Source organism: Caretta caretta, chromosome 10, assembly GCF_965140235.1.
Source record: "Caretta caretta isolate rCarCar2 chromosome 10, rCarCar1.hap1, whole genome shotgun sequence".
NCBI lineage: Eukaryota > Metazoa > Chordata > Testudines > Cheloniidae > Caretta > Caretta caretta.
Genome location: NC_134215.1, coordinates 38,283,705 through 38,297,257, shown reverse-complemented (window position 1 = coordinate 38,297,257; position 13,553 = coordinate 38,283,705). Strand labels below are relative to the sequence as shown.

At 54.4% G+C, this 13,553-nt stretch overlaps 1 protein-coding gene and 1 long non-coding RNA gene across 7 annotated transcripts in view; one reads left to right on the top strand and one right to left on the bottom strand.

Moving 5' to 3' along the window:
• The window catches only part of IFT140 (intraflagellar transport 140), a 252,984-nt gene that overhangs the window by 101,632 nt on the left and 137,799 nt on the right, over positions 1-13,553 (top strand). The window lies entirely within an intron of this gene.
• On the bottom strand, positions 481-12,129 carry LOC142073473 (uncharacterized). The gene is made up of 3 exons (XR_012670368.1): positions 12,030-12,129; positions 9,915-10,499; positions 481-890 (listed from the first exon to the last, which is right to left on the bottom strand). It is a non-coding gene; the product is annotated as an uncharacterized LOC142073473 (long non-coding RNA).

Genomic DNA, 13,553 nt, shown 5'->3' with positions numbered 1-13,553 from the left:
TCCTGGTTGCCACAGGCCTTCCTCCTGGTCAGGTTCCTCCTGGCCCAGGGCCTCCCCTGGGTCGGCAGCAGGGTCTGGAGGGAGCAGCCAGTGTCTGTCTCCCTCCCTGGTGCTGCCCTGGTGCTGCCCTCACTGGGCAAAGGGCCCCACCCTTTGTACTTCCTGTCCCACCCCTCCCCTTTCCGGGATTGGCGTAAGCTTGGTCTGGCCCTGCCCACTCAGGCTGAGAGGGTGGCTCTTTACCCTCTGGTTCGGAAGGAAGCCACCCTGGCTCTCTGCAGGCGGTAAAGAAGTACTATGTGCCCACAAAAGGGTTCAAGTATATGTACTCTCACCTGCCCCCAGTCTCCCTGGTGGTCGCGGCAGCCAACGAGCGGGATAGGCAGGGCCAGCCCAGTGCTCCCCCCAAAAAATGAGGAGGAAAAACACTTGAACCTTTTTGGTAGACAAATTTATTCTTATGCAAGTCTCCAACTCTGTGTCGCAAACTAGGAGGCACTGCTAGGGCGATATGACTTCAATGTTTGGGACTCCATGACCAAATTTAAGGACTTCCTGCTGCAAAAATCATGGCAGGAATTCTTGCCCATCTTGGAGGAAGAAGAGGCGGTGGCCAGAACTTCTCTCCAAGCTGCCTTTGATGCAGTAGATTTGGCAGCCTGGTTCATATCTGCAGTCTTCAGACTGTCACAAGAGGTGCAGCAGCTAGTGCAAGATCTTCCATTTGAAGGGTCCTCACTATTTTTGGACCAGATGGACTCAAAAATGCATGGCCTCAAGGACTCCAGAGCCACACTGCAGTCCCTAGGTGTTTATATACCGGCAGCCTCATGAAAGCACTTCAGGCTTCAGCAACCCCTTAGATTCTCTGCTCCACCCGGACATAAGCCCTACAAAAGAATGAGGAGAGGTTACAGGTGCCATCAGGGCCAGCTGGCCAATGCTACTGCCCAACCGGGCACTAGCCGTTTCCCACGCGGGAACAGCAGTCCATTTGAAGGCACGCTCGGGGATGGATCCTTAAAGAATCTTCAGTGAGGTTGCAGGAACAAACCATCCCGATGTGTAGAAAGAATAGTAAATATGGCAGGCGACCAGCTTGGCTTAACAGTGAAATCCTGGCTGATCTTAAATACAAAAAAGAAGCCTACAAGAAATGGAAGATTGGACAAATGACCAGGGAGGAGTATAAAAATATTGCTCAGGCATTCAGGAGTAAAATCAGGAAGGCCAAATCACACTTGGAGTTGCAGCTAGCCAGGGATGTTAAGAGTAACAAGAAGGGTTTCTTCAGGTATGTTAGTAACAAGAAAAAGGTCAAGGAAAGTGTGGGCCCCTTATTGAATGAGGGAGGCAACCTAGTGACAGAGCATGTGGAAAAAGCTAATGTACTCAATGCTTTTTTTGCCTCTGTCTTCACGAACAAGGTCAGCTCCCAGACTACTGCACTGAGCAGCACAGTATGGGGAGGAGGTGACCAGCCCTCTGTGGAGAAAGAAGTGGTTCAGGACTATTTAGAAAAGCTGGACGAGCACAAGTCCATGGGGCCGGGTGCAGTGCATCCGAGGGTTCTAAAGGAGTTGGCGGATGTGATTTGCAGAGCCATTGGCCATTATCTTTGAAAACTCATGGCGATCCGGGAGAGGTCCCGGATGACTGGAAAAAGGCTAATGTAGTGCCCATCTTTAAAAAAGGGAAGAAGGAGGATCTGGGGAACTACAGGCCAGTCAGCCTCAACTCAATCCATGGAAAAATCATGGAGCAGGTCCTGAAGAAATCAATTTTGAAGCACTTAGAGGAGAGGAAAGTGATCAGGAACAGTCAGCATGGATTCACCTAATTGCTTTCTATGACAAGATAACTGGCTGTGTGGATGAGGGAAAAGCAGTGGATGGGTTATTCCTTGACTTTAGCAAAGCTTTTGATACGGTCTCCCACAGTATTCTTGCCAGCAAGTTAAAGAAGTATGGGCTGGATGAATGGACTATAAGTTGGATAGAAAGCTGGCTAGATCATCAGGCTCAACAGGTAGTGATCAATGGATCCATGTCTAGGTGGCAGCCGGTATCAAGCAGAGTGTCCCAAGAGTCGGTCCTGGGGTCGGTTTTGTTCAGTATCTTCATTAATGATCTGGAGGATGGCATGGATTACACCCTCAGCAAGTTTGCAGATGACACTAAACTGGGAGGAGCGGTAGATATGCTTGAGGGTAGGGGTAGGATACAGAGGGACCTAGACAAATCAGAGGTTTGGGCCAAAAGAAATCTGATGAGGTTCAACAAAGACAAGTGCAGAGTCCTGCACTTAGGAAGGAAGAATCCCACGCACTGCTACAGACTAGGGACGGAATGGCTCGGCAGCAGTTCAGCAGAAAAGGACCTAGGGGTTACAGTGGACGAGAAGCTGGATATGAGTCAACAGTGTGCCCTTGTTGCCAAGAAGGCTAACAGCATTTTGGGCTGTGTAAATAGGAGCATTGCCAGCAGATCAAGGGACGTGATCGTTCCCCGCTATTCGACATTGGTGAGGCCTCATCTGGAGTACTGTGTCCATTTTTGGGCCCCACACTACAAAGATGTGGAGAAATTGGAAAGAGTCCAGTGGAGGGCAACAAAAATAATTAGGGTGCTGGAACACATGAAAACTTATGAGGAGAGGCTGAGGGAACTGGGATTATCTAGTCTGCAGAAGCGAGGAATGTGTGGGGATTTGATAGCTGCTTTCAACTACCTGAAAGGGGATTCCAAAGAGGATGGGTCTAGACTGTTCTCAGTGGTAGCAGATGACTGAACAAGGAGTAATGGTCTCAAGTTGCAGTGGGGGAGGTTTAGGTTGAATATTAGGAAACACTATTTCCCTGGGAGGATGGTGAAGCACTGGAATGGGTTACCTAGGGAGGTGGTGGAATCTCCTTCCTTTGAAGTTTTTAAGGTCAGGCTTGACAAAGCCCTGGCTGGGATGATTTAGTTGGTGTTGGTCCTGCTTTGAGCAGGGGGTTGGACTAGATGACCTCCTGAGGTCCCTTCCTACCCTTATATTCTATGATTCTATGGACTACCAGTCTCCCCCTTGGATCAGCACATCCCCATTTTGTTTTTGGACCGCCGTTTATCATACCTCCCTGCTTGGGCGTCAATAACATCAGACCTCTGGGTGCTCAGTACCATTGCAGTGGGGCACACCCTCCAGTTTATTTCAATCCCTACATCACACCCCCATGCCCCGTCCTGCTTCAAGGACCCTTCTCACAAGCAACTTCTTTTCCAAGCCCTGCTGTGGACAGGGGCTGTGGAGGTAGTTCCTCCAGAACTGAGAGGGAAAGGATTCTCTGCCCGCTATCTCTTGATTCCCAAGGCGAAAGAGAGCCTAAGGCCTATCCTAGATCTGCATCATCTCAACAAATATCTCAAGAAGATGCGGTTTTTCTTTGAGTGATTGCTCATATCGATTCCAATTAGGTGAGTGCACGCCTGCATGCACGGCCGTCAGAAAGTTTTTCCTCTAGCAGCATCCCTTGGGTTGGCTGTGGAGCCCCCTGGAGTGGCGCCTACATGGTGCTCAATATATGACCTTGCCGATCCAGCGCCCCCTCAGTTCCTTCTTACTGCCCATCATGGTCGTTGGAACTGTGGCGTCTTGCTTAGCAAGTTCTCCACGTGTCCCTAGCTTCATTTAGATAGTAAAAAGAAAAGGAGTACTTGTGGCACCTTAGAGACTAACCAATTTATTTGAGCATAAGCTTTCGTGAGCTACAGCTCACTTCATCGGATGCATGATAGTAGTTGTTCTGATTTTTGTTGGTAGTTTCTTTTGTTTTTTTGTAGTTAGTGGCAGTTGGGTTGTCTAACCATCTTTCTTTGTGGCTCTAATGCCCAAGTCCCCAGGATTTAAGCCCTGCAAATCCTGCTCCAAGCCCATGCCAATGGGCGACCCCCATGATTCTTGTCTGAAGTGTCTGGGGGAGGTTTACCAAACCGAGAAGTGCAGAATCTGCAAGGGATTTCATCCTTGGATTAAGAAGGAGTGGGACTTTCTCCTGAAGCAGCTCCTTATGGACCTTAGCTCCTTATGGACTCCTTCAGTGCGGCAGGACCTGGCACTGGTCTTTGGTACACAGCGCCCTGGCGGCGGTGGTGGATGTGGCACCGCGGATGGACTCTCGCTGAGACCCATGGCACCACTGCTCCCCGGCACCGAAGCCTGCAACACTACTCCCACTCCCAGGCACCGCTCCCACTCCCCGGCACCAAAGTGACACCGGAAGCCAGAAAAGGGTGGCTCTCCTTCGCAGAGACCCAGCCCCCTGGAGCTGACCTCTGGCGCATCCAGGGGAGAAGCGCTCGGGAGCAAAACTTGTGGACTCGGCACCGTTGACTTTGGCCCCACTGCGGGAGCCGTTGAGTCCACTGCCGTTGGAATCCCCGTGCCGCAGTGTGGTGGAAGTTCAGCTACTGTCCACCCCGGACACCTTTGTGGCTGCGAGGGATCTCATTGCCATGACGGCACCAGGGTCCCCTCCACTCCACACCAAGCTTCTGGTGCCTCAGCAGACGGCACCATCTCAAGGCAAGCTGGCACTGATCCATCTATCGACTCCGTTGGGTAAGCCCTGGCACTGCTCAGAGTCCTGGTACCGCTCCCCGTCTCTGTGCTGATTGTACTCCCCAGCCTCACGGCACCGCTCTCCTCCTCCTTGGCACTGCTCATCGGCGCAGATCCGCTTGGTGCCACCCTGGCCCTTGCAGTCCTGATCTCATTCCTTGGGTTTGGAGATGGGGTCGCGGTCTTTGGGTCGGGACCGCCACCAGTCAGACCGTAGCTGCCCTGACATGGGGGCAGGATCATGGCCGCTGCATGGGCAGGGGCCCACCCAGTGACCATTCTGGACTTCATGGACGTACCATCAGGCCCAGGGTGCATAGTCTGGAGCTTCCTGGTCGGCCGCTAATGAAACAAGGGTGCTGGAAGCCTCGACCAGTCGGCCCACTCCTCGGGGTGCGGAGGAACCATCGTGCCCCTCCCCCCCTCGGGACCCCTTCCAACTCCAATTCCCGAGCCTTGGCCTATGGTCAGTGACACGGGGCATCAAGCCCGCATAGAACAGGGAGGTCGAGATGATCCTCTCCCCCCTCTGGCCTCTTTCCTCCTCCCCTGACGAGGCTGTGGCAGGCATCTCTATTTCCAGGCCGCCACCCATAGACATCTGCCCCCACCAAGACCTCCTGTGCAGGGTGGCATGCAACATGGGTCTGCAGGCTGAGCAGGTGGTGGAATCGGAGGACTTGGTGGCGGTCATTTTGGCCCCGGAAGGTCCATCGAGGATGGCCCTGCCCGTCATCAAGACCATTCAGTCCAATGCCAAAGCCATCTGGCAGACCCCAGCCTCCATTCCCCCTATGGCCAACGGGGTCGAACGCAAATAGTTTGTACCCTCGAAGGGCTATGACTACCTCTTCATGCACCTGAAGCCCTGCTCGCTGGTAGTTGCGGCCATGAATGAGAAGGAGAGGCACTGGCAGCAGGCCCCAGCTCCTAAGTCTAAGGACGCCAAGTAGCTGGACTTGTTTGGCTGCAAGCTGTACTCCACAGGGAGGCTCCAGCTCCGGATTGCTAATCAGCAGGCACTCCTGAGCTGCTACAACCTTAACTCCTGGAACTCTATGCTGAAGTTCAAGAAGCGTATACCACCTGAGTCCAGAGAGGAGTTTGGGACTCTTATTGAAGAGGGCAAGACAGTGGAACAGACCTCTTTGCAGGCCTCACTGGACGCTGAAGACTCAGCCACTTGTACCTTGTCCTCCGGGGTTGCCATGAGGCCTGGCCTGCCTCCTGAGGTTCAGCAGACACTGCAGGACCTGCACTTTGATGGGGAGGGCCTGTCACAGAACAGGCTGACTCTAGGCTGCATAGCCTTAAGGCCTCGAGCGCAACGATGAAGTCCCTGGGTATGCACACCCCAGCAACCCATTGGAAACACTTCAAGCCCCAGCAGCCGCAACAGCGCTCGTATCCTCCTCGGTCGAGGCAGGATTTTTACAGGTGGTGGGGGAGGAATGGCAGAAGGCAGCTCTCCAACCTCCCGTCTGGTCAAGGCCAGGGCCTGACCAAACCATCGTCGGGTTCCAAGCAGGCCTTTTGAAAGGATGCCCGAGGATGGCATACCAGACTTACTCCTGGATCCTTCCCCACCCTTTTTGAATAGTTTATCCCACTTCCACCGTGCATGGTTCCAAATAACCTTGGACTGCTGGGTCCTCCTCACGGTGGAAGCGGCAAATGCTCTCCAATTCTGCTCCTACCCGCCTTCCCACCCCCCTTCCCCGTCCCACTTCAGGGACCCTGCTCACGAGCATCTCCTTATTCAGGAGGTTCGGGCGCTCCTTGCCATGGGGGCGATAGAAGAGGTTGCACGGGATCTAAGTGGCAAGGGGTTCTACTCCTGCTATTTCCTAATCCACAAGGCCAAAGGGGGCCTCCGGCCCATTCTGGATCTGCACTGGCTCAACAAATTCATAGTAAAGTTGAAGTTTCGCATTGTCTCCCTTGGCACCATTATCCTCCTCTTGGATCCTGGAGACTGGTATGCTGCCCTCGACATGAAGGAGGCGTACTTCCACATAGCAGTTCATCTGGCGCACAGACACTTCCTGCGCTTCGTGGTCAACCGCGAACATTACCAGTTTATGGCCCTTCCATTTGGCCTTTCAAGGTCCCCACAAGTGTTCACCAAGTGTATGTTGATTGTGGCTGCCTTCCTCTGTCGACGGCAGGTACAAGTGTATCCCTACCTGATGACTGTTAGTTCGGGGCTGCACCAGAAAGCAGGTGCAGTCCCAACTTCACCTGGCCAAATGTATGTTTGAATGGCTGGGTCTCCTCCTCAACGTGGAGAAATCGACCCTAGAACTGACCCAGAGGATAGAATTCATCGGGGCAGTGCTGGCGTCTGTTCAGGTGCAGGCCCTCCTACCAGACTCCCGCTTCCGGGCTATCGTGGGCATCATTCAAGGCCTTCTGCAATTCCCGACCTCGACAGCATGAGGGTGCATGAGTCTCCTCAGCCACATGGCTTCGTGGACGTACGTGACCCGACATGCCAGGCTCCGGCTCAGGCCATTGCAAGCATGGCTCACCTCGGTCTACCACCCAGGGCGCGACAGCTTGAATTTAGTGGTCACTGTACTGGAGCTTTTTCCACATGCTCTGTCACTAGGTTGCCTCCCCCATTCAGTAAGGGGCCCACACTTTCCTTGACCTTTTTCTTGTTGCTAACACACCTGAAGAAACCCTTTCTTGTTACTCTTAACATCCCTGGCTAGCTGCAACTCCAAGTGTGATTTGGCCTTCCTGATTTCACTCCTGCATGCCTGAGCAATATTTTTTTACTCTTCCCTGGTCCTTTGTCCAGTCTTCCACTTCTTGTAAGTTTCTTTTTTGTGTTAAAGCTCAGCAAAGATTTCACTGTTAAGCCAAGCTGGTCTCCTGCCATATTTACTATTCTTTCTACACATCGGGATGGTTTGTCCCTGTAACCTCAATAAGGATTCTTTAAAATATAGCCAGTCTCCTGGACTCCTTTCCCCCTCATGTTATTCTCCCAGGGGATCCTGCCCATCAGCTCTCTGAAGGAGTCAAAGTCTGCTTTTCTGAAGTCCAGGCTCCATATTCTGCTGCTCTCCTTTCTTCCTTGTGTTAGGATCCTGAACTCGACCATCTCATGGTCACCGCCTCCCAGGTTCCCATCCACTTTTGCTTCCCCTACTAATTCTTCCCTGTATGTGAGCAGCAGGTCAAGAAGAGCTCTTCCCCTAGTTGGTTCCTCCAGCACTTGCACCAGGAAATTGTTCCCTACACTTTCCAAAAACTTCCTGGATTGTCTGTGTACCGCTGTATTGCTCTCCCAGCAGATATCAGGGTGATTGAAGTCTCCCATGAGAACCAGGGCCTGCGATCTAGTCACTTCCGTGAGTTGCCAGAAGAAAGTCTCGTCCACCTCCTCCCCCTAGTCCGGTGGTCTATAGCAGACTCCCACCATGACATCACCCTTGTTGCTCACACTTCTAAACTTAATCCAGAGACTCTCAGGTTTTCTGCAGTTTCATACTGGAGCTCTGAGCAGTCATACTGCTCTCTTACATACAATGCAACTCCCCCACCTTTTCTGCCCTGCCTGTCCTTCCTGAATAGTTTATATCCATCCATGACAATACTCCAGTCATGTGAATTATCCCACCAAGTTTAATTGTTGTTAGTTAGCTTTTAAGTAGCTGTTAAGTGTTTAGTTAGATAGTGTCCTGGTGGAGACTTTGCCCCAGGAGGGGCATGCCCCAGTTTCCAGGTGTTAAGCCTTGCTCCACATGTAACAGGCCTATGCTTGTTAGTGACCCGCAAGATAGTTGTCTAAGCTGCCTCAGGAGATCCCAAATAAAGGAGTGCTGTTGCATCTGTAAGAACTTTCGTCCTCGGACACAGAGAGAGCGCAACATAAGTTTCAGGGCCCTCGTGATGCAGGTTACCCTGTGCCCAGCTTTGGAGCTGGCATGGCCCGACATGGCACACAGCACTTCGGCTTCGGTGCGTAGTGCACCCCTGGCATCAGGCTCTTCCCGGTGCCAAAGAAAACAAAGAAGTTGGCACTGAGCAAACCCGACTAGGGGGCTCTGGGCAAAGGACCCTGTTCGGGCCTTATGCCTACTCCGGACCCGCAAAAGGGCTTAGCCCCAGGGAGTTCCTCCCCCTGAAAGGAAACGCCACCAACTTCAGGGAACAGTGAAGGGCCCGAGCCGACGGTGCAGTCGACCCCCTCTCAGCCTGGACAGCTAAGAATGCCCCCGCCGCAGCTGGCACGGGTTATGGCTCCCCATGAGGGCAAGCCTGCCAGCAAGACCTTGCACAAGACAAGTGAGCACCACCAGTCTCCAGAACCAAGACAGAGCCATAGGTTGACATGTTCTTGGTCTCTGCATTGGCCCAGGTCTCCGGCTCGTCGCTACAAGTCATCGGCACTGTGCTCCCGATCCCCGTCTTCACACCGGGGCTCGCACAGGCATAGACTATCTCCTCGGGACTGGTCTTTGTCATGCTGTTGGTCACCATTACTGAGACCTTGAGGTTGCTCCCTGACCTGGCGCTGCTTTCCCTACTCCTGGCACTGATCAGACTGCTCCCGGCAGTGGTCGCCAGTGGCGACGGTGAGCCACCAGACCCAAGCCTCACCAGCCTCGCCTTAGTCACTGGAGGGTGACAACTTCTCCAGCTCGGAGGTGGACTTCAGCCCCTTGCCCAGGCAGCAATGTTATTGGGCTCCAGGGAACACGTCAGCGGCATCAGTGCCAGCCTGACAGCAGGCCCAGTGGCCGACCCAACGACCTTATTGGAACAGCTGGGGCATTCTTGTTATGCCGTTGCTCCACTCCTGCCAGCCCTCAGTCGCCGCGTCACACAGGCCGAACTCAGCGCCCATGGTACCAACAGCACCGGGTTTAGTGCAGGACACTCTGGTAGCCACCACGGGTGAGGAGCTGGTACCTACCCCGAGACCGCCCTCTCCAGCGGGTGAGGACACCACTGTATCTCCCTTGGTGGTTCAATCATCCTCCACCTTTCTGGACAGGGCAGTGGTGGGCCCCTCTAGAGCTAGCCCACCAGATGATTTCAGGGTGCACCAGACACTGCTCCGTAGGGTGGCATCAAACTTGGACCTCAAGGTGGAGGAGAGGGAGGAGCAGACAGACACATTATTTAATGTACTTTCACCATCTTACCCGGCCCACATCACACTCCCAGTGTATGAGGGGGTCCTGAACATTGCCAAGACCATCTGGCAAACCCCATCCTCCATCCTGCCCATTTCTAAGAGGGCAGAAAAGAAGAACTTCGTTCCCATGAAAGGGTTTGAGTACTTATACACCCACCTGCCACCTGGATCGTTGGTCATGTTGACGGTCAACGAGAGGGATAAACGGGCCCACCAGTTCCACCCCTAAGAATAAGAAGGCCAAGAGGCTGGATTTGTTTGGTCGCAAGATTTTTTTTTTCTATGGCCAGCCTTCAGTTTCGGGTGGCGAACCACCAGGCCCTCTTCTGTCGCTATAACTTTAAATTGTGGGACTCTCTCCTCAAGTTCAAGGACACCATGTCTCAGGAGACGGCCCAGGAGTTCGCAACTCTAGTGGAGGAGTGTACTGCGGCAGCTCGGTGCACTCTCCAAATGGCTTGGGATGTGGCCGATTCAGCTGCCCAGGTGGTAGCCTCGGCAGTGGTCATGTGGTGCAGTTCCTGGCTTTAGACTGCCGGACTGTCCCAGGAGATGCAGATCTCTATTCAGGACCTCCCGTTTGATGGTGTTGGCCTTTTTTCAGATCAAACCGATACGCGACTGCACAGCCTAAAAGACATGGGGACGACCCTCCGCTCCCTGGGGATGCACACTTCTCAGGCGTCGAGACAGTGGAGGAGGCTGGAAAGACTGTCTTAACAGTAGCAGCCTTGACAAGGGCCTGTGAGGAAAAGGGACATCTGGTTTAGCTGCCACCACCCTTCATCATCCCGATCTCCTGTGCAGCCTCCCACAGGAAAGCACCAGGGGACCGGAAGTGCTCATTTTGACGGTGCATTCGGGAGTGACATACCAGCCAACTGCCCAGATCCTTCCTGCTTTTTCCTCAACCACCCTTCCCAGACTGCTTGGGCTGGTCACGTGTTATGTTGGACTGCTGGGTCCTGGACATAGTGGCTCAGTGCTATACCTTGCAATTTTTGACCGCTCCTCCCTCTCACCCCTCCCTCCCACCTCCCCATCCCTCTTCAGGGCCCTTTTCACAAGCAACTTCTATCCAGGAGGTCAAGAAGCTCCTGGGCATGGGGCTGTGGAGGAGGTTCCTCGGGACATGGAAGGAAGAGGAAGAGGATTCTACTCCCACTACTTCGTAATTCTGGGCCTCAGACCCATTCTGGACCTAAAGAAGTTTCTCAAGAAGTTGAAGTTCCTCATGGTCTCCCTGCCTCCATCATCTCTTCCCTGGATCCAAGGGACTGGTATGCCGCTCTCGACTTAAAGGACACGTACTTTCATGTCTCCTGTAGGGAGCCAGGGTGGCTCCCCTCCGAACCAGAGGGTAAAGAGCTACCCTCTGAGCCTGAGTGGGCGGGGCCGGGCCAAGCTTCCGCCAATCCCTGGAAGGGGAAGGGTGGGACAGGAAGTACAAAGGGCGGGGCCCTCTGCCCAGTGAGGAGAGCACCGGGGAGGGAGACAGACACAGGCTGCTCCCTCGCAATCCTGCTGCTGACCCAGGCGAAGCCCTGGGCAAGGAGGAGCCTGACTGGGGGGAAGGCCTGTGGCAACCAGGGCTGCCGGCCGCTGAATACCCAGAGGACCTGGAGGGGCCTGACTGCAGCCCGGGCCAGCGTGAGTCCAATACCGAGGGGGAGTGGGACTGGCCCGCAGCAGAATACCTGGAGGAACTGGAGCTGCCCGCAGCGGAATACCCGGAGGAGTTGGAGGGACCGGAGCGACCCGCCTGAGAGAGACCGGGTAGGAAGTAGCCCAGGGGCCCAACTACACCATGCGGTGGGTGTATTTGGTCAGTGGGCGCGGACTGCCCCGCTGACCCAGCGGCGGGTCCTTCGCCTCCCGCCACTGTTAGGGCCCTGGGTTGGAAAGCAGTGGAGTTGGGTGGCCCTGCGTTCCCCTACCCCGGCGCTCCCCTGCCTGAGGGGCGCGCTACTGACTCTTGCCGGCGCTCCCCTGCCTGAGGGGCGCGCTACTGATTCCGGCCGGCACACCTTCCCGCTAATTCCCCAACGCCCGGGAGGTGGGGCCGAGGCCTGCCACGGAGACCATTGCTCTCCATCGCCCCTAGGGGCTCGGAGGACCGACCGATGCCTGTCACATCTCCATATTCCCAGAACACAGGCGTTTTCTGTGTTTCATAGTGGCTGGGCACCACTTCCAGTTTATGGTGCTACCCTTTGGCCTGTCCTCGGCCCCCAGGGTGTTCATGAAATGTGTGGCACCGGTAGTGGCTTACCTGGGGCATCGAGGAGTCCAGATCTGTCCATATCTCGACGACTGACTCATCAATGGCAGGTCTCTGGAGCAGGTGCAAAGGAGCCTCGATCTGTGCTATCCACCGGTAGTGACCTGGGCCAGTTAATAAACACAGAAAAGTCCACATTAACCCCAGTTCAACGCATAGAGTTCATTAGAGGGGTCCTCGACTCCACGCGAACCAAGGCCTTCCTTCTGGAAGCATGTTTTCAGGCCCTGGTGGACTTGCTCTCCCACATAAAGACCCACCCGCTCACCACGGCCCACATGTGTCTGCAACTGATGGGCCACATGGCTGTGTGCATGTATGTGATCAGCCATGCCTGCCTTCATCTAAGATCTCTGCAGGTGTGGCTGGCCTCAGTCTACATCCCCAGCAGGAACCCCCTGGACCAAGTGGTCATGATGCCGAGCCACGTCCTCTTGTCCCTAGGCTGGTGACAGGATCCCAAGTCGGTGCTGCAAGGAGTTCCCTTTGCGACCCTGTCTCCGGTGCTGACCCTGGTCTCAGATGCATCGGATCTGGGCTGGGGAGCCCATCTGGGTGAGCTCAACACCCAGGGCTCTTGGCTACAAAATAGTCTAGCCCTTCATATCAATGTCAGAAAGGTCAGAGCAGTTTTCCTGGCCTGCCAGGCTTTCTTGCCTGACCTGAAAGGTAAGGTAGTGCAGGTCCTCACAGACAATACCACTGCAATGTATTACATCAACAGGCAGGGTGGTGCCAGGTCTTCGGCCCTTTGTCAGGAAGTGCTCAGCCTCTGGGACTTCTGTGTGCGGCATGCCGTTCATCTGGTAGCCACCCAACTGCCCGGAACCAAGAACATCCTGGCAGATCGCCTCAGCAGGACCTTCTCGTCTTGCCACGAATGGTCGCTCCATCCGGAACTGGTCAGCCTAATCTTCCACAGGTGGGGGACTCCCCAGGTCGACCTGTTCACATCCTGGCAGAACAGAAAGTGCCACATATTCTGTTCTCTGCAGGGCAGGGACAAGGGCTCCCTGTTGGACACTTTCCTGATCCCGTCGTCGGAAATGCTGATTTACGCCTTTCTGCCAGTGCCGTTAATCCACAAGGTCCTGCTAAAGGTGAAGCAGAACCAAATGATGGTCATCCTTATAGCCCCAGCGTGGCCTTGTCAACACTGCTGCTGAGACTTTCGGCAGCCACCCCGCTGCAGCTGCCTCTTTGGCCGGATCTGCTGTCCCAGAACCACGGCAATCTGCTGCATCTGAACCTGGCGGCGCTGCACTTGACAGCCTGGCTACTGCATGGCTAAGGGGACGAGCAGTGGTGTTCCGCTGGTGTCCAGCAGGCCCTGCTGGGCAGCAGGAAACCCTCCACTAGAGCTACCTATGTGGCAAAGTGGAAGCAGTTCATGTTTTGGGCCTCGGATCATCACATTAGCTGCAAGACATCCTGGACTATTTGATGCACCTTAAGCTCTAGGGCCTGTCACTATCTTCGGTCAAGGTATACCTGGCAGCCATTTCGGCATTCCAC